At 50.0% G+C, this 24,286-nt stretch overlaps 1 protein-coding gene across 8 annotated transcripts in view; it reads right to left on the bottom strand.

Moving 5' to 3' along the window:
* TGFBR3 (transforming growth factor beta receptor 3) overlaps positions 1 to 24,286 on the bottom strand; it is a 378,593-nt gene extending 354,307 nt beyond the window's left edge. For 6 of the 8 annotated variants that reach the window (XM_056523159.1, XM_056523158.1, XM_056523166.1 and 3 more), the window contains exons 1-2: positions 9,051 to 9,387; positions 7,013 to 7,069 (exon numbers count right to left, since the gene is read on the bottom strand). The gene's annotated coding sequence lies outside the window, so the exon portion shown is untranslated. Of the gene's footprint in view, positions 1 to 7,012; positions 7,097 to 9,050; positions 9,388 to 24,244 lie in introns of those variants that run through there. The other 2 variants (XM_056523161.1, XM_056523160.1) reach the window with 2 other exon arrangements.

The raw sequence follows: 24,286 nt of genomic DNA, 5'->3' as shown, positions 1-24,286 counted from the left end.
ACTCTAATACCCTATAGGTCCGTACATCTAATAATTGTCGATATACCTCTTTCTTGTAATCTGCTAGGTCCATAACCACGACCCCACCCCCTTTGTCAGCGGGTTTAATGGTATATATTTATTGGTATTTTACTAATAGCCATTTGGAATCCCTGGGAAACAATGATGTCAAGAAAGAGAAATGTACTCGGAGTGAAGGATATTGAAGGAACATTGGACTTATGATGACTTTTTCATGCAGTACTTGGATTTGTTCCCATTTGTTTTGTTTCTTCACTTCAAAATAAGATATATGCAGTGTGAATAGGAATTTGTTTAAAAATTTTTTTAAACTATAGTCCGGCCCTCCAACGGTCTGAGGGACAGTGAACTGGCCCCCTGTTTAAAAAGTTTGAGGACCCCTGCTTTAAAGGAGCACTCCGGCCCTGAGACATCTTATCCCCTATCCAAAAGATAGGGGATAAGATGTCTGACCGCGGGGGTCCCGCTGCTGGGGACCCCCGCATTTTTGCATGCAGCACCCACTTGTTTGAGCTGCACGCCGCGGTGCCAGCTCACAAACAGCCGGGTGGCGACCATGGGGCCGGAGTACCGTGATGTCACGACTCCACCCCCGTGTGAGGTCATCCCCCTCCCCCCCCCCCCCCCCCCCCCCCCGCTATGCAAGTGTATGGGAGGGGGCGTGACGTCACACGGGGGCGGAGTCGTGACTTCACGATATTCCGGCCCAGTGGTCGCCACCCGGCGGTTTGTGAGCTGACACCGCGGTGAGCAGCTCAAACAGGTGGGTGGCGAATACAAGATTGCGGGGTTCCCCGTGGCGGGACCCCCGCAGTGACACATCTTATCCCCTATCCTTTGAATAGGGGATAAAATGTCTCAGGGCCAGAGTACCCCTTTAAACTCTCCACTATGTATAAGTGAATTTCTATCTTCTGTGACTTTGCACCCGTTTTCAGCCATTCTTATCCCTCACACTACAAAGATACGATCACTAACCGCTCTGTACTAAATGTTCCTTATCTGAGACAATAAAGACACCTTGGACTACCTGTTCAGATGACTAGTTAGGACAGTATATTAAAGAGGTATTCCAGAAAAAAACTATTGTTTTCATGTCAACTGGCTCCAGAAAGTTAAAAAGATTTGTAATAGACTTCTATTAAAAAATCTTAACCCTTCCAGTACTTATCAGCTGCTTTATGCTACACAGGCAGTTGAGTTGTTCTTTTTTGTCTGACCACAGTGCTCTCTGCTGCCACCTCTATCCGTGTCAGTAACTGTCCAGAGCAGGAGAGGTTTGCCATGGGGAATTGTTCCTGCTCTGGATGGACAGTTCCTGACATGGACAGAGGTGGCAGCAGAGAGCACTGTGGTCAAATAGAAAAGAACAACTTAAAGGGGTACTCCGCTGCTCAGCATTTGGAACAAACTGTTCTGAACGCTGGAGCCAGTGCCGGAAGCTCGTGATGCCATAGCACCGCCCCCTCCTGATGTCACACCCCCTCCCATAGACTTGCATTGAGGAGGCGGTGCATGACGTCATGAGGGCGGGCTATGAAATCAAGAGCTCCCGGCACCAGCTCCAGCGTTCGGAACTTCCTGTGGAGTATACAGCAGCTGAGAAGTACTGGAAGGATTAATATTTTTTAATAGAAATAATTTACAAATCAGTTTAACTTTCTGGCACCAGTTGATTTGAAAAAAAATAATGTTTCAAAACAGACCAGTAATGTCTACCATCTACAGGTACAGGTTCAGGTTAAAGGGGTACTCCGGCGCTAAGACATCTTATCCCCTATCCAAAGGATAGGGGATAAGATGCCTGAATGCGGGGGTCCCGCCAATGGGGACCCCCGTGATCTTGCACGCAGCACTCCGTTAGAATCAGTCCCCGGAGCACGTTCGCTCTGGGTCTGATTACTGGCGATCACGGGGGCCGGAGCATTGTGACGTCAAGTGTGATGACACGCTCCGCCCCCTCAATGCAAGCCTCAACGTGCTCCGGGGACTGATTCTAACAGGGTGCTGCGTGCAAGATCACGGGGGTCCCCAGCGGCAGGACCCCCGCGACCAGGCATCTTATCCCCTATACAAAGGAAGATGTCTTAGGATAAGATGTCTTAGCGCCGGAGTACCCCTTTAAAGTGGTTGTGCACTGCCCTAATTTTCGGAGCTCCGCTCACAGCGTCTAGAAGTTCATTACTCCGAACGCTGTGTGCGGGCTTCAGTTTTCGCGGCCGACGGGTGTGACGTCACGCCCGGCCCCTTGCCCGCCCCCTCGTGATGTCTCGCCCGCCCCCTCGTGACATCACGCCCACCCCCTCTACCAAAGTCTATGAGAAGGGGGCGTGACAGCGGTCGCACCCCCTTCCCATAGACTTTCGTTGAGGGGGCGGGCGAGACGTCGCAACGTCACGCCGGCGGCTGCGAACACGGAAGCCCGCACACAGCGTTCGGAGTAATGAACTTCTGGACGCTGTGAGCGGAGCTCCGAAAGTCAGGGCAGCGCACAACCCCTTTAAGTGTTCAGAATCTCGCTCTTCACTGTGCCAAAATAACGGCTTTGGTTGACCCATTTCGACTTTCTATTTTTGTGGCCCCTTCCCAGAAGTTATATAACACCTCTCTTGGTAAACTTCCCCATTTTTATATATAAACGTAAAACGTTAAATACCTAAACAGCTGTGAGATTGGGGTTTTTTATTTTCCTGGTGCAGAAGCAGAACATTTGTGATTCGTATCCCAGGCAAAGATACCATCATCTGCCAAATTTCTAATAACTTCCAATCTGAGCTGCTAAAATTTTTTGTAAAAACTCCAAAATTCGGTCCCTGGTATTATGGAAACAAGATGCTCGCCCAGCAGAAAACGCTGGAGATCTGCAAAATTAATTCTCAATAAACTTGACAAACTGAGTAAAAATTTGCTTTCTAGCGGAGATGCCAAATATTAAGCGCACAGGACACAATACATACCAATGAGTTTTTTACTTAAAGGGGCACTCCAGTGTAAAACAATTTCTTTTTTAAATCAACTGGTGCCAGAAAGTTAAACAGATTTGTAAATTACTTCTATTAAAAAATCTTAATCCTTCCAGTACTTATTAGCTGCTGTATACTACACAGCAAGTTCATTTCTTTTTCGGATATCTTTTCTGTCGGACCACAGTGCTCTCTGCCGACACCTCTGTCCATGTCAGGAACTGTCCAGAGCAGGAACAAATCCCCATAGCAAACCTCTCCTGCTCTGGACAGTTCCTGACATGAACAGAGGGGTCAGCAGAGAGCACTGTGGTCAGACAGAAAATAAATTTAAAAAAGAAAAGAACTTCCTGTGGAGCATACAGTAGCTGAATAGTACTGGAAGGATTAAGATTTTTAAACAGAAGTAATTTACAAATCTGTTTAACTTTCTGGCACCAGTTGATAAAAAAAAAAAAAAAAAAATATATATATATATATATATATATATATACACATTTACCACCGGAGTACCCCTTTAACATATTATGTCATGGTCAGAAAAATTGATTTGAAGTAAATGGACAAAAACAAAACAATATAAATAATAATCGTTAGGTTACGTTCACAGTTACGTTTATCAGCTATGTAGATACTTTAGGTTCATTGTAGATACTGTAGGTACATAATGAACCGGAAAACTTTGCGATTCAGGGTCATGCTGCATTTTATAAAAACATGGCGGCCATTGCAGTTGGGTAGTGGTCAACAGCGATAAAAAAAAAGTAAATGGAAAATTAAACATGTGACATTAAAGGGGTACTCCACCCCTAGACATCTTATCCCCTATCCAAAGGATAGGGGATAAGATGTCAGATTGCCGCGGTCCCGCTGTTGGGGACCCCGGGGATCGCTGCTGCAGCACCCCGCTATCATAACTGCGCAGAGCGAGATCGCTCTGCACGTAATGACGGGCAATACAGGGGCCGGAGCATCGTTACGTCACGGCTCCGCCCCTCGTGACGTCTCGGCCCGCCCCGTCAATACAAGTCTATGGGAGGGGGCGTGGCGGTCGTCACGCCCCCTGCCATAGACTTGCATTAAGGGGACGGGCCGTGATGTCATGAGGGGCGGAGCCATGACGTCACGCTGCCTCGGCCCCTGTATCGCCCGTCATTACGCACAGAGCGAACTCGCTCTGTGCAGTAATGGCGGGGTGCCGCAGCAGCAACCCCCGGGGTCCCCAGCAGCGGGACCGCGGCGATCTAACATCTTATCCCCTATCCTTTGGATAGGGGATAAGATGCCAGGGGCGGAGTACCCCTTTAACAACAATATTGCAGAGAGTAATGTTATGGTAATCCTACGGGGAAGGTGGCAGTCTGTGTAGAAAAAAAAAAAAAATATATATATATATATATATATATATATATATATATATATATATGTGTATACTGCTATATTTATGAAACTACTGTATGATATAGATGCATGTATTCTACGTACTGTTATGATTCGGCTAGCTGGATGTGGATCCTCTGTGTCAGCGAGGGATTGGCGTGGACCGTGTCGGTGGACCGGTTCTAGGTTGCTACTGGTTTTCACCAGAGCCCGCCGCAAAGCGGGATGGTCTTGCTGCGGCGGTAGCAACCAGGTCGTATCCACCGGCAACGGCTCAACCTCGCTGACTGCTGAGATGGTGTGGGACAGAAGGACTAGGCAAAGGCAAGGTCAGACGTAGCAGAAGGTCGGGGCAGGCGGCAAGGTACGTAGTCAATAGCAATAGCAGAAGGTCTGGAAACACAGGCTTTGGACAACACTAAACGCTTTCTCTGGCACAAGGCAACAAGATCCGGCAAGGAAGGAAAGAGGAAGTGAGGTTATATGGACAGGGAGCAGGTGAAAGCTAATTAGACTGATTGGGCCAGGCACCAATCACTGGTGCACTGGCCCTCTAAATCTTAGAGAGCTGGCGCGCGCTATAGAGAGTGGAGCCGCGCGCGCCAGAACATGACAGCCGGGGACCGGGAGGGGTAAGTGGCTTGGGATGCGATTCGCGAGCGGGCGCGTCCCCCTATGCGAATCGCATCCCCATGGTGAATGTCAGTGCAGCGCTCCCGGTCAGCGGGTCTGACCGGGGCGCTGCAGAGAGGAGAACGCCGCGAGCGCTCCGGGGAGGAGCAGGGACCCGAAGCGCTCGGCGTAACAGTACCCTCCCCCCTTAGGTCTCCCCCTCTTTTTGTCTCCTTGTCCCTTCAAAAGAGATGAGAACATAGGGGACGCCTCTTGAGTCTCCTTCTGGAACAAAAAGAAGTCCTGGGTAGCTACACCAGCGGCAGGTAGTTCAGAAGGAATGGGAAAGGGGAGGGGGGGCAGAGGGTGAAGCATGTCACAGGGCAGAGTGTCACCAGGACGGGGGCTATGAGGAGGCACGGCACAGTCCTGATAGGCCTTGGGGAGACCAGGCACAGGAGGAGACACTGAGGCCCGACAGACGGGACTGGGAGCAGACGTGAGGCATTTCTTGCGGCAAGCAGGACCCCAATTCTTGATCTCTCCAGTGGTCCAGTCAAGGGTGGGAGAATGATGCTGGAGCCATGGCAGACCGAGGAGGACTTCAGAGGTGCAGTTGGGCAGGACGAAAAATTCAATTTTCTCGTGATGCAGTCCAATGCTCATAAGCAAGGGCTCTGTGCGGTAACGCACAGTGCAGTCCAACTTCACTCCGTTGACCGAAGAAATGTAGAGCGGCTTGACGAGACGGGTCACCGGGATGCAGAATCTATTCACCAAAGAGGCCAGAATAAAATTTCCAGAAGAACCAAAGTCCAAGAAGGCCACGGCTGAGAAGGAGGAGTTGGCAGAAGGAGAAATCCGCACGGGCACAGTGAGACGTGGAGAAGCAGACTTCGTACCAAGAGACGCCACACCCACGTGAGCTGGGTGCGTGCGTGCGTTTCCCAGACGTGGAGGACGAATAGGGCAATCCACCAAGAAATGTTCGGTACTAGCGCAGTACAGGCATAAATTTTTATCCCTACGGCGAGTCCTCTCTTCATGGGTCAGGCAAGACCGATCCACTTGCATAGCCTCCTCGGCGGGAGGCACAGGGGTAGATTGCAAAGGATACTGTGAGAGAGGTGCCCAGAGATCAAGGTCTTTTTCCTGGCGGAGCTCCTGATGTCTTTCAGAAAAACGCATGTCAATGCGGGTGGCCAAATGGATAAGTTCTTGCAGGTTGGCAGGAATTTCTCGTGCGGCCAGCACATCCTTGATGTTACTGGATAGGCCTTTTTTTAAAGGTCGCGCAGAGGGCCTCGTTATTCCAAGATAATTCGGAGGCGAGAGTACGAAATTGGATGGCGTACTCGCCTACTGAAGAATTACCCTGGACCAGGTTCAGCAGGGCAGTCTCGGCAGAAGAAGCTCGGGCTGGTTCCTCGAAGACACTACGGACTTCAGCGAAGAAGGACTGGACTGTGGCTGTGGCAGGATCATTGCGGTCCCAGAGCGGTGTGTGGCCCAAGACAAGGCCTTTCCAGACAGAAGACTCACTACGAACGCCACCTTAGACCGTTCTGTAGGAAATTGGTCCGACAACATCTCCATATGTAGGGAACATTGAGACAGGAAGCCACGGCAGAGTCTAGAGTCCCCATCAAATTTGTCCGGCAGGGACAAGCGGAGGCTAGGAGCGTCCACTCGCTGCGGAGGAGGTGCAGGAGCTGGCGGAGATGGTTGTTGCTGTAGCAGTGGCAGAAGTTGCTGTAACATGGCGGTCAACTGCGACAGCTGCTGTCCTTGTTGGGCAATTTGCTGCGATTGCTGGGCGACCACCGTGGGTAGGTCAGCGAGACTTGGCAGCGGCACCTCAGCGGGATCCATGGCCGGATCTACTGTTAGGATTTGGCTAGCTGGATGTGGATCCTCTGTGTCAGCGAGGGATTGGCGTGGACCGTATCGGTGGACCGGTTCTAGGTTGCTACTGGTTTTCACCGTGAGCGCTCCGGGGAGGAGCAGGGACCCGGAGCGCTCGGCATAACACGTACCTCAGTTAGTGTACGAATACATGTATAGCTGTCCCTGATGAAAAAATGGTAGGAAGCCTGTAGAAATGAAGAAGGAAAATTGCCCTAAATAAATAATAAACAAAATTGCCATTAAGTAAAAAACTGCAGAGAATAATTTCTATGCACAATGTTCAAAGTTAATCCTATTAGATATAGTTTCGTACCCTACAGGTATAATGGAGAGGCTGGATAACTTGAAAAAGTAATGTTAAGTATACGAATTTATAAGAATTTATTTGCAAATTATGGTGGAAAATAAGTATTTGGTCAATAACAAAAGTTAATCTCAATACTTTGTTATATCCCCTTTGTTGGCAATGACAGAGGTCACATGTTTTCTGTCTTCACAAGGTTTTCACACACTGTTGCTGGTATTTTGGCCCATTCCTCCATGCAGATCTCCTCTAGGGCAGTGATGTTTTGGGGCTGTCGCTGGGCAACACAGACTTTCACCTCCCTCCAAAGGTTTTCTATGGGGTTGAGATCTGGAGACTGGCTAGGCCACTCCAGGACATTGAAATGCTTCTTACGAAGCCACTCCTTGTGCTGATGGAAGGAGTTTTTCACTTAAAATCTCACGATACATGGCCCCATTCACTCTTTCCTTTAGACGGATCAGACATCCTGGTCCCTTTGCTGAAAAACAGCCCCAAAGCATGATGTTTCCACCCCCATGCTTCACAGTAGGTATGGTGTTCTTCAAATGGGTTATCCAGGAAAAAAAAATGTTTTATATATCAACTGGTTCCAAAAAGTTAAACAGATTTGTAAATGACTTCTATTAAAAAATCTTAATCCTTTCAGTACTTATGAGCTTCTGAAGTTAAGGTTGTTCTTTTCTTTCTAAGTTCTCTCTGATGACACGTGTCTCGGGAACCCCTAGTTTAGAAGAGGTTTGCTATGGGGATTTGCTTCTAAACTGGGCGGTTCCCGAGTCATGTGTCATCAGAGAGCACTTCGACAGAAAAGAACAACCTTAACTTCAGAAGCTCATAAGTACTGAAAGGATTAAAAAAAATTAATAGAAGTAATTTACAAATCTGTTTAACTGTCTGGAGCCAGTTGATATATAAAAAAAAGTTTTTTCCTGGATAACCTTTAAATGTAACTCAGCATTCTTTCTCCTCCAAACACGACAAGTTGATTTTTTACCAAGAAGTTTTACTTTGGTTTCATCTGATCATATGACATTCTCCCAGTCCTCTTCTGGATCATCCAAATGCTCTCTAGCAGACTTCAGATGGGCCTGGACATGTACTGGCTAAAGCAGGGGGGCACGTCTGGCACTGCATCATTTGAGTCCCTGGCGGTGTAGTGGGTTACTGATGGTAGCCTTAGTTACTTTGGTCCCAGCAATCTGCAGGTCATTCACTAGGTCCCCCCGTGTGGTTCTGGGATTTTTGCTCACCGTTCTTGTAATTGTTTTGACACCGCAGGGTGAGATCTTGCGTGGAGCCCCAGATCGAGGGAGATTATCAGTGGTCTTGTATGTCTTCCATGTTCTAATAATTGCTCCCACAGTTGAATTCTTCACACCAAGCTGCTTGCTTATTGCAGATTGAGTCTTCTCAGCCTGGTGCAGGTCTACAATTTTGTTTCTGGTGTCCTTTGACAGCTCTTTGGTCTTGGCAATAGTGGAGTTTGGAGTGTGACTGTTTGAGGTTGTGGACAGGTGTCTTTTATACTGCAAACAGGTGCCATTAATACAGGTAACAGGTGGAGGAAAGAGGAGACTCTTAAAGAAGAAGTTACAGGTCTGTGAGAGACAGAAATCTTCCTTGTTTGTAGGTGACCAAATACTTATTAATTAATTTGAATTCCTACAATGTGATTTCCTTTATTCTTTTTCCCCATTCTGTCTCTCATAGTTGAGGTTATAACCTATGATGAAAATTACAGCCTCTCATCTTTTTAGTTGGGAGAACTTGTACAATTGGTGGCTGACTAAATACTTTTTTCCCCACTGTATCAACATTAGGATATATTTTCCTTTAGTTCTTGTGTTTAACAACAGTACCTGATGTCCATTGCTCCTGGTAAAGTCCTCTTATGTGGTCCTTGGTGTTTATCCAGGATCCGGTGTCCAGAGTGGGGAGGTCCAGGAGCCTCCCCCGTCCGGTGGCATCTCAACCACAAACCTCTCCCGCAGATGGTGCAAATAGTCAGGTGACCGCTAATTGTGACATCACTACGGGTCGGTGGACAAGTCAGAATACCTCTAACACGTTTCGGAAAATCAAGTTTTCCTGCGTCTGAATTGAGACCTCAGACCTAGTTAATGCAGAGACTATATAAGACTCCCTAATCAATGCAGACCACAAACCCTTTAAAGGAGTTCTCCAACTGAAATCTTTTATCCCTGTAAAACTATACATAATAAACTTTCACTTACCTGCCTACGATCCCCCGTTGTTCCGATATCGCCGCTCGTGCTCCGGTCCCTGTCAGCTTCCTCTTCCTGCGGGTCAGTGACTTCACTCAGCGGCCGCGACGGGACTTTGCTGCGGCCGCTGATGGGCTGAGCGCAGAGTGAAGTCACCGACCCGCAGGAAGTGGAAGAGACCGGGACCGGAGAACGGGAATTCGATATCGGAACAACGGGGGATCGTAGGCAGGTAAGTGAAAGTTTATTTACAGCCCGGGCACAGCGGGGGTTAAAAGTTTTAGCTTAGAGAACTCCTTTAAATAAGACCATAGGCCAGAAATAAGACCATAGGCCAGAGCTGTTAATTGATGCAGACCATGAAATTCAGGCCCACAAACCAATGCGCTCATCCCCTACGAGACCAGACCCATAAATAATTTTAGACCTCAGGCAAAACTCTCAGACTCCTAAATTCATACCCAAGACCAGAGCATTCGACAACGCACTTATGGTAAGAAGCAAGGGCCGCAGCTGAAGCTGAAGAAGTGGTACTCCGCCCCTAGACAAAAGGATACTCCACCCCTAGACATCTCATCCCCTATCCAAAGGATAGGGGATGAGATGTCTGATAGCGGGGGTCTCACTGCTGGGGACCCCTGCGATCTCGGCTGCGGCACCCCCAGACATCCAGTGCGCGAACTTCACTCTGTGCCGGATGACTGGCGATGTGGGGCGCGGCCGTGACGTTACAAGCTTCCGGCGTTGAACCCGACTTTCTAAATTGAACGCCGGGTGCAGCAGGGAGATCCCGGGGGTCCCCAGTGGTGGGTGTTACGCCGAGCGCTCCGGGTCCCCGCTCCTCCCCGGAGCGCTCGCAACATCCTCGCTACTGCAGCGCCCCGGTCAGATCCACTGACCGGGTGCGCTGCGATACCGCCTCCAGCCGGGATGCGATTCGCGATGCGGGTGGCTCCCGCTCGCGATGCGCACCCCGGCTCCCGTACCTGACTCGCTCTCCGTCGGTCCTGTCCCGGCGCGCGCGGCCCCGCTCCCTAGGGCGCGCGCGCGCCGGGTCTCTGCGATTTAAAGGGCCACTGCGCCACTGATTGGCGCAGTTGTTCTAATTAGTGTGTTCACCTGTGCACTCCCTATGTATACCTCACTTCCCCTGCACTCCCTCACCGGATCTTGTTGCCATTGTGCCAGTGAAAGCGTTTCCTTGTGTGTTCCTAGCCTGTGTTCCAGACCTCCTGCCGTTGCCCCTGACTACGATCCTTGCTGCCTGCCCCGACCTTCTGCTACGTCCGACCTTGCTCTTGTCTACTCCCTTGTACCGCGCCTATCTTCAGCAGTCAGAGAGGTTGAGCCGTTGCTAGTGGATACGACCTGGTTACTACCGCCGCTGCAAGACCATCACGCTTTGCGGCGGGCTCTGGTGAATACCAGTAGTAACTTAGAACCGGTCCACTAGCACGGTCCACGCCAATCCCTCTCTGGCACAGAGGATCCACCTCCTGCCAGCCGAACCGTGACAGTAGATCCGGCCATGGATCCCGCTGAAGTTCCACTGCCAGTTGTCGCCGACCTCACCACGGTGGTCGCCCAGCAGTCGCAACAGATAGCGCAACAAGGCCACCAGCTGTCTCAACTGACCGTGATGCTACAGCAGCTACTACCACAGCTTCAGCAATCATCTCCTCCGCCAGCTCCTGCACCTCCTCCGCAGCGAGTGGCCGCTTCCGGCCTACGACTATCCTTGCCGGATAAATTTGATGGGGACTCTAAGTTTTGCCGTGGCTTTCTTTCACAATGTTCCCTGCACTTGGAGATGATGTCGGACCAGTTTCCTACTGAAAGGTCTAAGGTGGCTTTCGTAGTCAGCCTTCTGTCTGGGAAAGCTCTGTCATGGGCCACACCGCTCTGGGACCGCAATGACCCCGTCACTGCCTCTGTACACTCCTTCTTCTCGGAAATTCGAAGTGTCTTTGAGGAACCTGCCCGAGCCTCTTCTGCTGAGACTGCCCTGCTGAACCTGGTCCAGGGTAATTCTTCCGTTGGCGAGTACGCCATCCAATTCCGTACTCTTGCTTCCGAATTATCCTGGAATAATGAGGCCCTCTGCGCGACCTTTAAAAAAGGCCTATCCAGCAACATTAAAGATGTTCTGGCCGCACGAGAAATTCCTGCTAACCTGCATGAACTCATTCATCTAGCCACTCGCATTGACATGCGTTTTTCCGAAAGGCGTCAGGAGCTCCGCCAGGATATGGACTTTGTTCGCACGAGGCGTTTTTTCTCCCCGGCTCCTCTCTCCTCTGCAATCCGTTCCTGTGCCTCCCGCCGTGGAGGCTATGCAAGTTGACCGGTCTCGCTTGACACCTCAAGAGAGGACACGACGCCGCATGGAGAATCTTTGCCTGTACTGTGCCGGTACCGAACACTTCCTGAAGGCCTGAAGGATTGTCCTATCCGTCCTCCCCGCCTGGAAAGACGTACGCTGACTCCGCACAAAGGTGAGACAGTTCTTGATGTCAACTCTGCTTCTCCACGCCTTACTGTGCCTGTGCGGATATCTGCCTCTACCTTCTTCTTCTCTACTATGGCCTTCTTGGATTCCGGATCTGCAGGAAATTTTATTTTGGCCTCTCTCATCAACAGGTTCAACATCCCGGTGACCAGTCTCGCCAGACCCCTCTACATCAATTGTGTTAACAATGAAAGATTGGACTGTACCGTACGTTACCGCACGGAGCCCCTCCTAATGTGCATCGGACCTCATCACGAAAAAATTGAGTTTTTGGTCCTCTCCAATTGCACTTCCGAAATTCTCCTTGGACTACCGTGGCTTCAACGCCATTCCCCAACCCTTGATTGGTCCACAGGAGAGATCAAGAGCTGGGGTACTTTTTGTTTCAAGGACTGTCTTAAACTGGTTCCCAGTACTCCCTGCCGTGACCCTGTGGTTCCCCCTGTAACCGGTCTCCCTAAGGCTTATATGGACTATGCTGACGTATTTTGCAAAAAACAAGCTGAGACTTTACCTCCTCACAGGCCTTATGACTGTTCTATTGACCTCCTCCCGGGCACTACTCCACCCCGGGGCAGAATTTATCCTCTGTCCGCCCCAGAGACTCTTGCTATGTCTGAATACATCCAGGAAAATTTAAAAAAGGGGTTTATCCGCAAATCCTCCTCTCCTGCCGGAGCTGGATTTTTCTTTGTGTCCAAAAAAGATGGCTCCCTACGTCCTTGCATTGATTACCGCGGACTTAATAAAATCACGGTAAAGAACCGCTACCCCCTACCTCTTATCTCAGAACTCTTTGATCGTCTTCAAGGTGCCCACATCTTTACCAAACTGGACTTAAGAGGTGCTTATAATCTCATCCGCATCAGGGAGGGGGACGAATGGAAAACTGCATTTAACACTAGAGATGGACACTTTGAGTATCTGGTCATGCCCTTTGGCCTGTGCAACGCCCCTGCCGTCTTCCAAGACTTTGTTAATGAAATTTTTCGTGATCTCTTATATTCCTGTGTTGTTGTGTATCTGGACGATATTCTGATTTTTTCTGCCAACTTAGAGGAACACCGCCAGCATGTCCGCATGGTTCTTCAGAGACTTCGAGACAATCAACTTTATGCCAAAATGGAGAAATGTCTGTTTGAATGTCAATCTCTTCCTTTCCTAGGATACTTGGTCTCTGGCCAGGGACTACAAATGGACCCAGATAAACTCTCTGCCGTCTTAGATTGGCCACGCCCCTCCGGACTCCGTGCTATCCAACGTTTTTTGGGGTTCGCCAATTATTACAGACAATTTATTCCTCATTTTTCCACTATTGTGGCTCCTATCGTGGCTTTAACCAAGAAGAATGCCAATCCTAAGTCCTGGTCTCCTCAAGCGGAAGACGCATTTAAACGGCTCAAGTCTGCCTTTTCTTTTGCTCCCGTGCTCTCCAGACCTGACCCATCTAAACCCTTCCTATTGGAGGTTGATGCCTCCTCAGTGGGAGCTGGAGCAGTCCTTCTACAAAAAAATTCTTCCGGGCATGCTGTTACTTGTGGTTTTTTTTCTAGGACCTTCTCTCCGGCGGAGAGGAACTACTCCATCGGGGATCGAGAACTACTGGCCATTAAATTGGCACTTGAGGAATGGAGGCATCTGCTGGAGGGATCAAAATTTCCAGTTATCATTTACACCGACCACAAGAATCTCTCCTATCTCCAGTCTGCCCAACGGCTGAATCCTCGCCAGGCCAGGTGGTCTTTGTTCTTTGCCCGTTTTAACTTTGAAATTCATTTTCGCCCTGCCGACAAGAACATTAGGGCCGATGCTCTCTCTCGTTCCTCGGATGCCTCGGAAGTAGAGGTCTCTCCGCAACACATCATTCCTCCTGACTGTCTGATCTCCACTTCTCCAGCCTCCATCAGGCAAACTCCTCCAGGGAAGACCTTCGTTTCTCCACGCCAACGTCTCGGGATTCTCAAATGGGGTCACTCCTCCCACCTCGCTGGCCATGCGGGCATCAAAAAGTCCTTGCAACTCATCTCTCGCTTCTATTGGTGGCCGACTCTGGAGACGGATGTTGTTAATTTTGTGCGGGCCTGTACTGTCTGTGCCCGGGATAAGACTCCTCTCCAGAAGCCTGCTGGTCTCCTTCATCCTCTGCCTGTCCCCGAACAGCCTTGGTCTCTGATTGGTATGGATTTTATTACAGACTTACCCCCATCCCGTGGCAACACTGTTGTTTGGGTGGTCGTTGATCGATTTTCCAAGATGGCACATTTTATTCCTCTTCCTGGTCTTCCTTCAGCGCCTCAGTTGGCAAAACAATTTTTTGTACACATTTTTCGTCTTCACGGTTTGCCCACGCAGATCGCCTCGGATAGAGGCGTCCAATTCGTGTCAAAATTCTGGAGGGCTCTCTGTAAACAACTCAAGATTAAATTAAACTTCTCTTCTGCTTATCATCCTCAATCCAATGGGCAAGTAGAAAGAATTAACCAGGTCCTGGGTGACTATTTACGGCATTTTGTTTCCTCCCGCCAGGATGACTGGGCAGATCTTCTACCATGGGCCGAATTCTCGTACAACTTCAGAGTCTCTGAATCTTCTTCTAAATCCCCATTTTTCGTGGTGTACGGCCGTCACCCTCTTCCCCCCCTCCCTACTCCCTTGCCCTCTGGTTTGCCCGCTGTGGATGAAGTGACTCGTGATCTTTCCACCATATGGAAAGAGACCCAAAATTCTCTTTTACAGGCTTCATCTCGCATGAAAAAGTTTGCCGATAAGAAAAGAAGAGCTCCCCCCATTTTTTCTCCCGGAGACAAGGTATGGCTCTCCGCTAAATATGTCCGCTTCCGTGTCCCCAGCTACAAACTGGGACCACGCTATCTTGGTCCTTTCAAAGTCTTGTGCCAAATTAATTGTCACGATGCCGGCTGGCAGGTAGTGGATCCTCTGTGCCAGAGAGGGATTGGCGTGGACCGTGCTAGTGGATCGGTTCTAAGTCACTACTGGTTTTCACCAGAGCCCGCCGCAAAGCGGGATGGTCTTGCTGCGGCGGTAGTGACCAGGTCGTATCCACTAGCAACGGCTCAACCTCTCTGACTGCTGAAGATAGGCGCGGTACAAGGGAGTAGACAGAAGCAAGGTCGGACGTAGCAGAAGGTCGGGGCAGGCAGCAAGGATCGTAGTCGGGGGCAACGGCAGGAGGTCTGGAACACAGGCTAGGAACACACAAGGAAACGCTTTCACTGGCACAATGGCAACAAGATCCGGCGAGGGAGTGAAGGGGAAGTGAGGTATAAATAGGGAGTGCACAGGTGAACACACTAATTGGAACCACTGCGCCAATCAGCGGCGCAGTGGCCCTTTAAATCGCAGAGACCCGGCGCGTGCGCGCCCTAGGGAGCGGGGCCGCGCGCGCCGGGACAGGACAGACGGAGAGCGAGTCAGGTACGGGAGCCGGGATGCGCATCGCGAGCGGGCGCTACCCGCATCGCGAATCGCATCCCGGCTGGAGACGGTATCGCAGCGCACCGGGTCAGTGGAGCTGCCCGGAGCGCTGCGGTAGCGAGAGAGAAGCGAGCGCTCCGGGGAGGAGCGGGGACCCGGAGCGCTCGGCGTAACAGTACCCCCCCCCTTGGGTCTCCCCCTCTTCTTAGAGCCTGAGAACCTGAGGAGCAGACTTTTGTCTAGGATGTTGTCCTCAGGTTCCCAGGATCTCTCTTCAGGTCCACAGCCCTCCCAATCCACCAAAAAGAACCTTTTTCCTCTGACCGTCTTGGAGGCCAGTATCTCTTTCACTGAGAAGACGTCAGAAGAACCGGAGACAGGAGTGGGAGAAACTAATTTGGGAGAGAAACGGTTGATGATGAGTGGTTTAAGAAGAGAGACATGAAAGGCATTAGGAATACGGAGAGAAGGAGGAAGAAGAAGTTTGTAAGAGACAGGATTAATTTGGCACAAGACTTTGAAAGGACCAAGATAGCGTGGACCCAGTTTGTAACTGGGGACACGAAAGCGGACATATTTAGCGGAGAGCCATACCTTGTCTCCGGGAGCAAAAATGGGGGGAGCTCTTCTTTTCTTATCGGCAAATTTTTTCATGCGAGATGAAGCCTGTAAAAGAGAATCTTGGGTCTCTTTCCATATGGTGGAAAGATCACGAGTCACTTCATCTACAGCGGGCAAACCAGAGGGCAAGGGAGTAGGGAGGGGGGGAAGAGGGTGACGGCCGTACACCACGAAAAATGGGGATTTGGAGGAAGATTCAGAGACTCTAAAGTTATACGAGAATTCGGCCCATGGTAGAAGATCTGCCCAATCATCCTGGCGGGAGGAAACAAAATGTCGTAAATAATCACCCAAGACCTGGTTAATTCTTTCTACTTGTCCATTGGATTGAGGATGATATGCAGAAGAAAAGTTTAATTTAATCTTGAGTTGTTTACAGAGAGCCCTCCAGAATTTTGACACGAATTGGACGCCTCTATCCGAGACTATCTGTGTGGGCAACCCGTGAAGACGAAAAATGTGTACAAAAAATTGTTTAGCCAACTGAGGCGCTGAAGGAAGACCAGGAAGAGGGATGAAATGTGCCATCTTGGAGAATCGATCAACGACCACCCAAACAACAGTGTTGCCACGGGATGGGGGTAGGTCTGTAATAAAATCCATACCAATCAGAGACCAAGGCTGTTCGGGGACAGGCAGAGGATGAAGAAAACCAGCGGGCTTCTGGCGAGGAGTCTTATCCCGGGCACAGACAGTGCAGGCTCGCACAAAGTCCACGACATCCGTCTCCAGAGTCGGCCACCAATAGAAGCGAGAGATGAGTTGCACAGATTTCTTGATGCCTGCATGACCTGCGAGATGGGAGGAGTGACCCCATTTGAGGATTCCGAGGCGTTGGCGTGGAGAGACGAAGGTCTTTCCTGGAGGAGTTTGCCTGATGGAGGCTGGAGAAGTGGAAATCAGGCAGTCAGGAGGAATGATGTGTTGCGGAGAGAGTTCAACTTCCGAGGCATCCGAGGAACGAGAGAGAGCATCGGCCCTAATGTTCTTATCGGCAGGCCGAAAGTGAATTTCAAAATTAAATCGGGCAAAGAACAGAGACCACCTGGCCTGGCGAGGATTCAGCCGTTGGGCAGACTGGAGATAGGAGAGGTTCTTGTGATCGGTGTAAATAATAACTGGAAATCTTGATCCCTCCAGCAGATGCCTCCATTCCTCAAGTGCTAATTTAATGGCTAGAAGCTCTCGATCCCCGATGGAGTAGTTCCTCTCCGCCGGAGAGAAGGTCCTAGAAAAAAAACCACAAGTAACAGCATGCCCGGAAGAATTTTTTTGTAGAAGGACCGCTCCAGCTCCTACAGAGGAGGCATCAACCTCCAATAGGAAGGGTTTAGATGGGTCAGGTCTGGAGAGCACGGGAGCCGAAGAAAAGGCAGACTTGAGCCGTTTAAAGGCGTCTTCCGCTTGAGGAGGCCAAGACTTGGGATTGGCATTTTTTTTGGTTAAAGCCACGATAGGGGCCACAACGGTAGAAAAATGTGGAATAAATTGCCTGTAATAATTGGCGAACCCCAAAAAACGTTGGATAGCACGGAGTCCGGAGGGGCGTGGCCAATCTAAGACGGCAGAGAGTTTGTCTGGATCCATTTGTAGTCCCTGGCCAGAGACCAAGTATCCTAGGAAAGGAAGAGATTGGCATTCAAACAGACATTTCTCTATCTTGGCATAAAGTTGATTGTCACGAAGTCTCTGAAGAACCATACGGACATGCTGGCGGTGTTCTTCTAGATTGGCAGAAAAAATCAGGATATCGTCCAGATATACAACAACACAGGAGTATAAGAGATCACGAAAAATTTCATTAACAAAGTCTTGGAAGACGGCAGGGGCGTTGCACAGGCCAAAGGGCATGACCAGATACTCAAAGTGTCCATCTCTAGTGTTAAATGCCGTTTTCCATTCATCCCCCTCTCTGATGCGGATGAGATTATAAGCACCTCTTAAGTCCAGTTTGGTAAAGATGTGGGCACCTTGGAGGCGATCAAAGAGTTCAGAGATGAGGGGTAGGGGGTAGCGGTTCTTTACCGTGATTTTATTAAGACCGCGGTAGTCAATGCAAGGACGTAGAGAGCCATCTTTTTTGTACACAAAGAAAAATCCGTCTCCGGCAGGAGAGGAGGATTTACGGATAAAGCCTTTTTTAAAATTTTCCTGGATGTACTCCGACATAGCAAGAGTCTCTGGGGCGGACAGAGGATAGATTCTGCCCCGGGGTGGAGTAGTGCCCGGGAGGAGGTCAATAGGACAATCATAAGGCCTGTGAGGAGGTAGAGTCTCAGCTTGTTTTTTGCAAAAAACATCCGCAAAGTCCATATAGGCCTTAGGGAGACCGGTTACAGGGGGAACCACAGAGTCACGGCAAGGGGTACTGGGAACCGGTTTTAGGCAGTCCTTGAAACAAGAGGGCCCCCAACTCTTGATCTCCCCCGTGGACCAATCCAGGGTTGGGGAATGGAGTTGAAGCCAGGGTAGTCCAAGGAGGATTTCGGAAGTGCAATTGGGGAGGACCAAAAATTCAATCTTCTCGTGATGAGGTCCGATGCACATTAGAAGGGGCTCCGTGCGGAAACGTATGGTACAGTCCAATCTTTCATTGTTTACACAATTGATGTAGAGGGGTCTGGCGAGACTGGTCACTGGGATGTTGAACCTGTTGACGAGAGAGGCCAAAATAAAATTTCCTGCAGATCCGGAATCCAAGAAGGCCATAGTAGAGAAGGAGAAGGCAGAGGCAGATATCCGCACAGGCACAGTAAGACGTGGAGAAGCAGAGTAGACATCAAGGACTGTTTCACCTTTGTGCGGAGTCAGCGTATGTCTTTCCAGGCGGGGAGGACGGATAGGACAATCCTTCAGGAAGTGTTCGGTACTGGCACAGTACAGGCAGAGATTCTCCATGCGGCGTCGTGTCCTCTCTTGAGGTGTCAGGCGAGACCGGTCGACCTGCATAGCCTCCACGGCGGGAGGCACAGGAACGGATTGCAGGGGACCAGAGGAGAGAGGAGCCGGGGAGAAAAAACGCCTTGTGCGAACAAAGTCCATATCCTGGCGGAGCTCCTGACGCCTTTCGGAAAAACGCATGTCAATGCGAGTGGCAAGATGGATGAGTTCATGTAGGTTAGCAGGGATTTCTCGTGCGGCCAGAACATCTTTAATGTTGCTGGATAGGCCTTTTTTAAAGGTCGCGCAGAGGGCCTCATTATTCCAGGATAATTCTGAAGCAAGAGGTCCAGGTTCAACAGGGCAGTCTCAGCAGAAGAGGCTCGGGCAGGTTCCTCAAAGACACTTCGAATTTCCGAGAAGAAGGAGTGTATAGAGGCAGTGACGGGGTCATTGCGGTCCCAGAGCGGTGTGGCCCATGACAGAGCTTTTCCAGACAGAAGGCTGACTACGAAAGCCACGTTAGACCTTTCAGTAGGAAACTGGTCCGACATCATCTCCAAGTGCAGGGAACATTGGGAAAGAAAGCCACGGCAGAATTTAGAGTCCCCATCAAATTTATCCGGCAAGGATAGTCGTAGACCAGAAGCGGCCACTCGCTGCGGAGGAGGTGCAGGAGCTGGCGGAGGAGATGATTGCTGAAGCTGTGGTAGTAGCTGCTGTAGCATCACGGTCAGTTGAGACAGCTGTTGGCCTTGTTGCGCTATCTGTTGTGACTGCTGGGCGACCACCGTGGTGAGGTCGGCGACAACTGGCAGAGGAACTTCAGCGGGATCCATGGCCGGATCTACTGTCACGATGCCGGCTGGCAGGTAGTGGATCCTCTGTGCCAGAGAGGGATTGGCGTGGACCGTGCTAGTGGATCGGTTCTAAGTCACTACTTGTTTTCACCAGAGCCCGCCGCAAAGCGGGATGGTCTTGCTGCGGCGGTAGTGACCAGGTCGTATCCACTAGCAACGGCTCAACCTCTCTGACTGCTGAAGATAGGCGCGGTACAAGGGAGTAGACAGAAGCAAGGTCGGACGTAGCAGAAGGTCGGGGCAGGCAGCAAGGATCGTAGTCGGGGGCAACGGCAGGAGGTCTGGAACACAGGCTAGGAACACACAAGGAAACGCTTTCACTGGCACAATGGCAACAAGATCCGGCGAGGGAGTGAAGGGGAAGTGAGGTATAAATAGGGAGTGCACAGGTGAGCACACTAATTGGAACCACTGCGCCAATCAGCGGCGCAGTGGCCCTTTAAATCGCAGAGACCCGGCGCGCGCGCGCCCTAGGGAGCGGGGCCGCGCGCGCCGGGACAGGACAGACGGAGAGCGAGTCAGGTACGGGAGCCGGGATGCGCATCGCGAGCGGGCGCTACCCGCATCGCGAATCGCATCCCGGCTGGAGACGGTATCGCAGCGCACCGGGTCAGTGGAGCTGCCCGGAGCGCTGCGGTAGCGAGAGAGAAGCGAGCGCTCCGGGGAGGAGCGGGGACCCGGAGCGCTCGGCGTAACATTAATCCTGTCTCTTACAAACTTCTTCTTCCTCCTTCTCTTCGTATTCCTAATGCCTTTCATGTCTCTCTTCTTAAACCACTCATCATCAACCGTTTCTCTCCCAAACTTGTTTCTCCCACTCCTGTTTCCGGTTCTTCTGACATCTTCTCCGTGAAGGAGATACTGGCCTCCAAGACGGTCAGAGGGAAAAAATTTTTTTTGGTTGATTGGGAGGGCTGTGGTCCTGAAGAGAGATCCTGGGAACCTGAGGACAACATCCTAGACAAAAGTCTGGTCCTCAGGTTCTCAGGCTCCAAGAAGAGGGGGAGACCCAAGGGGGGGGGGGGTACTGTTACGCCGAGCGCTCCGGGTCCCCGCTCCTCCCCGGAGCGCTCGCAACATCCTCGCTACTGCAGCGCCCCGGTCAGATCCACTGACCGGGTGCGCTGCGATACGGCCTCCAGCCGGGATGCGATTTGCGATGCGGGTGGCACCCGCTCGTGATGCGCACCCCGGCTCCCGTACCTGACTCGCTCTCCGTCGGTCCTGTCCCGGCGCGCGCGGCCCCGCTCCCTAGGGCGCGCGCGCGCCGGGTCTCTGCGATTTAAAGGGCCACTGCGCCACTGATTGGCGCAGTTGTTCTAATTAGTGTGTTCACCTGTGCACTCCCTATGTATACCTCACTTCCCCTGCACTCCCTCGCCGGATCTTGTTGCCATTGTGCCAGTGAAAGCGTTTCCTTGTGTGTTCCTAGCCTGTGTTCCAGACCTCCTGCCGTTGCCCCTGACTACGATCCTTGCTGCCTGCCCCGACCTTCTGCTATGTCCGACCTTGCTCTTGTCTACTCCCTTGTACCGCGCCTATCTTCAGCAGTCAGAGAGGTTGAGCCGTTGCTAGTGGATACGACCTGGTTACTACGGCCGCTGCAAGACCATCCCGCTTTGCGGCGGGCTCTGGTGAATACCAGTAGTGACTTAGAACCGGTCCACTAGCACGGTCCACGCCAATCCCTCTCTGGCACAGAGGATCCACCTCCTGCCAGCCGAACCGTGACAGTGGGACTCCCACGATCAGACATTTTATCCCCTATCCTTTGGATAGGGGATAAGATGTCTAGGGGCAAAGTACCCCTTTAAGTGTTGTGGATTTGGATGCTGGTTCCACAGCCTCATTTTAACATGAAGTGTAAATAAAGCCATAAAATGCCATTTACAGAGGAAAAAAATCTCATGGAGCAAACAACACATCGGCAAAGTTAGCACATTTTTCTTGGTTACAATGTATTGTGGGTAATATTTAACATGGTACACTGGCAGTTCTGATTCTTTGGCTATGAGACGAGGGCATCAAAGTTAGTCTAATAACTAATATACTTCACTTTCCTGTGTTTGGTGGCTGGTATCTAATTTTCTTTGTCTTTCTTTTCCCTGGAAGTTCATTTTCTTTGCCTACAAAATGAGTCTTGGACCTTTCCCAGCTTGTTGTGTGGCCCGAGACAATAGATCACAAGTCAGGTGCTAAAAGAGGGCTTGGCTTGTGTGTGAAGCCGCCTGCTGATGATATTACTGGCGCACATGTGCATTCATCTTCACCCAGATCCACAGCTTGTGGGTGAGGTGATGTTGGTAAGTCATGTGATCAAAGGAAGTGCAGCTGTGCTGCAATGGATGAGGTGGCTAATGTGTGGGAGAGAAATGACTCCCACCTTGAAAGAATCCTGGGGATTGTAGTCTGAGGGGGGGCCACGGAAATAAGAAGTAGCTAGTTCCCAAAAACAAAACCAGCAGCATGATGGGGACACAGGACACGGCCATTTACCACCAACACAGCACAGATCTTGGTAAGCATGTCCATTACTATATGACACTTAATTACTAAAGTCACCTTATGTTGGATAACCCCTTTAAAGGGGTACTCCGCCCCTAGAAATCTTATTCCCTATCCAATGGTCTGATTGGGGGTTCCTGCTGCGGGGAACCCCAGCGATCTCTCCTGCAGCACTCCATGTCATCTGCTGAGGAGAGAGCGAACTTCGCTCCATGCCTGATGACGGGCAATACAGGGGCCTGAGTATCCTGATGTCACAGCCCTGCCCCCTCATGACATCACACCCTACCACCTGGCCGTGACATCACGGCCATGACATCACACATGGCCGTGATGTCATGAGCCTCCGCCCTGCATCACCAGTCATCCGACACGGAGCGAAGTTCACTCCGTGCCGGATGACTGGGGTCCCACAACTAAGATCAGACATCTTATCCCCTATCCTTTGGATAGGGGATAAAATATCTAGGGGCAGAGTACCCCTTTAACCCCTTAAGGACGCAGGACGTAAATGTACGTCCTGGTGAGGTGGTACTTAACGCACCAGGACGTACATTTACGTCCTAAGCATAACCGCGGGCATCGGAGCGATGCCCGTGTCATGCGCGGCTGATCCCGGCTGCTGATCGCAGCCAGGGACCTGCCGGCAATGGCCGACGCCCGCGATCTCGCGGGCGTCCGCCATTAACCCCTCAGGTGCCGGGATCAATACAGATCCCGGCATCTGCGGGAGTTCGCGATTTAAATGAACGATCGGATCGCCCGCAGCGCTGCTGCGGGGATCCGATCATTCATAACGCCGCAAGGAGGTCCCCTCTCCTTCCTCCGTGCGGCTCCCGGCGTCTCCTGCTCTGGTCTGTGATCGAGCAGACCAGAGCAGAAGATGACCGATAATACTGATCTGTTCTATGTCCTATACATAGAACAGATCAGTATTAGCAATCATGGTATTGCTATGAATAGTCCCCTATGGGGACTATTCAAGTGTAAAAAAAAATGTAAAAAAATGTAAAAGTAAAAGTTAAAAAAAAGTGAAAAATCCCCTCCCCCAATAAAAAAGTAAAACGTCCGTTTTTTCCTATTTTACCCCCAAAAAGCGTCAAAAAACATTTTTTATAGACATATTTGGTATCGCCGCGTGCGTAAATGTCCGAACTATTAAAATAAAATGTTAATGATCCCGTACGGTGAACGGTGTGAACGAAAAAAAATAAAAAAAAGTCCAAAATTCCTACTTTTTTAATACATTTTATTAAAAAAAAATTATAAAAAGTGTATTAAAAGTTTTTTATATGCAAATGTGGTATCAAAAAAAAGTACAGATCATGGCGCAAAAAATGAGCCCCCATACCGCCACTTATACGGAAAAATAAAAAAGTTAGAGGTCATCAAAATAAAGGGATTATAAACGTACTAATTTGGTTAAAAAGTTTGTGATTTTTTTTAAGCGCAACAATAATATAAAAGTATATAATAATGGGTATCATTTTAATCGTATTGACCCTCAGAATAAAGAACACACGTCATTTTTACCATAAATTGTACGGCGTGAAAACAAAACCTTCCAAAATTAGCAAAATTGCGTTTTTCGTTTTAATTTCCCCACAAAAATAGTGTTTTTTGGTTGCGTCATACATTTTATGATATAATGAGTGATGTCATTACAAAGGACAACTGGTCACGCAAAAAATAAGCCCTCATACTAGTCTGTGGATGAAAATATAAAAGAGTTATGATTTTTAGAAGGTGAGGAGGAAAAAACGAAAACGTAAAAATTAAATTGTCTGAGTCCTTAAGGCCAAAATGGGCTGAGTCCTTAAGGGGTTAATCACAGGCCCTGCACCCTGGTGTATGTACACTCCAACTACACCATCAAAAACTGTGTATAAATTCAGTGCACCTACACTGACTTTGATAAATGACCCCCCTATAATCTTGCAGTATTCGTACCCTTTACTATGGCATGTGACCAGGACTTAGGTGAAGCCCCTTTGGCAGTGATTCCAGCCTACGGTCACCTGGATGTGAGGATTTTCCACCATTCTTCTCTGCAGATCCTG

The sequence above is a fragment of the Hyla sarda genome, chromosome 6 (assembly GCF_029499605.1).
Source record: "Hyla sarda isolate aHylSar1 chromosome 6, aHylSar1.hap1, whole genome shotgun sequence".
NCBI lineage: Eukaryota > Metazoa > Chordata > Amphibia > Anura > Hylidae > Hyla > Hyla sarda.
The sequence above is the reverse complement of the archived record's forward strand: the minus strand, read 5'-3'. Positions and strand labels throughout refer to the sequence as shown.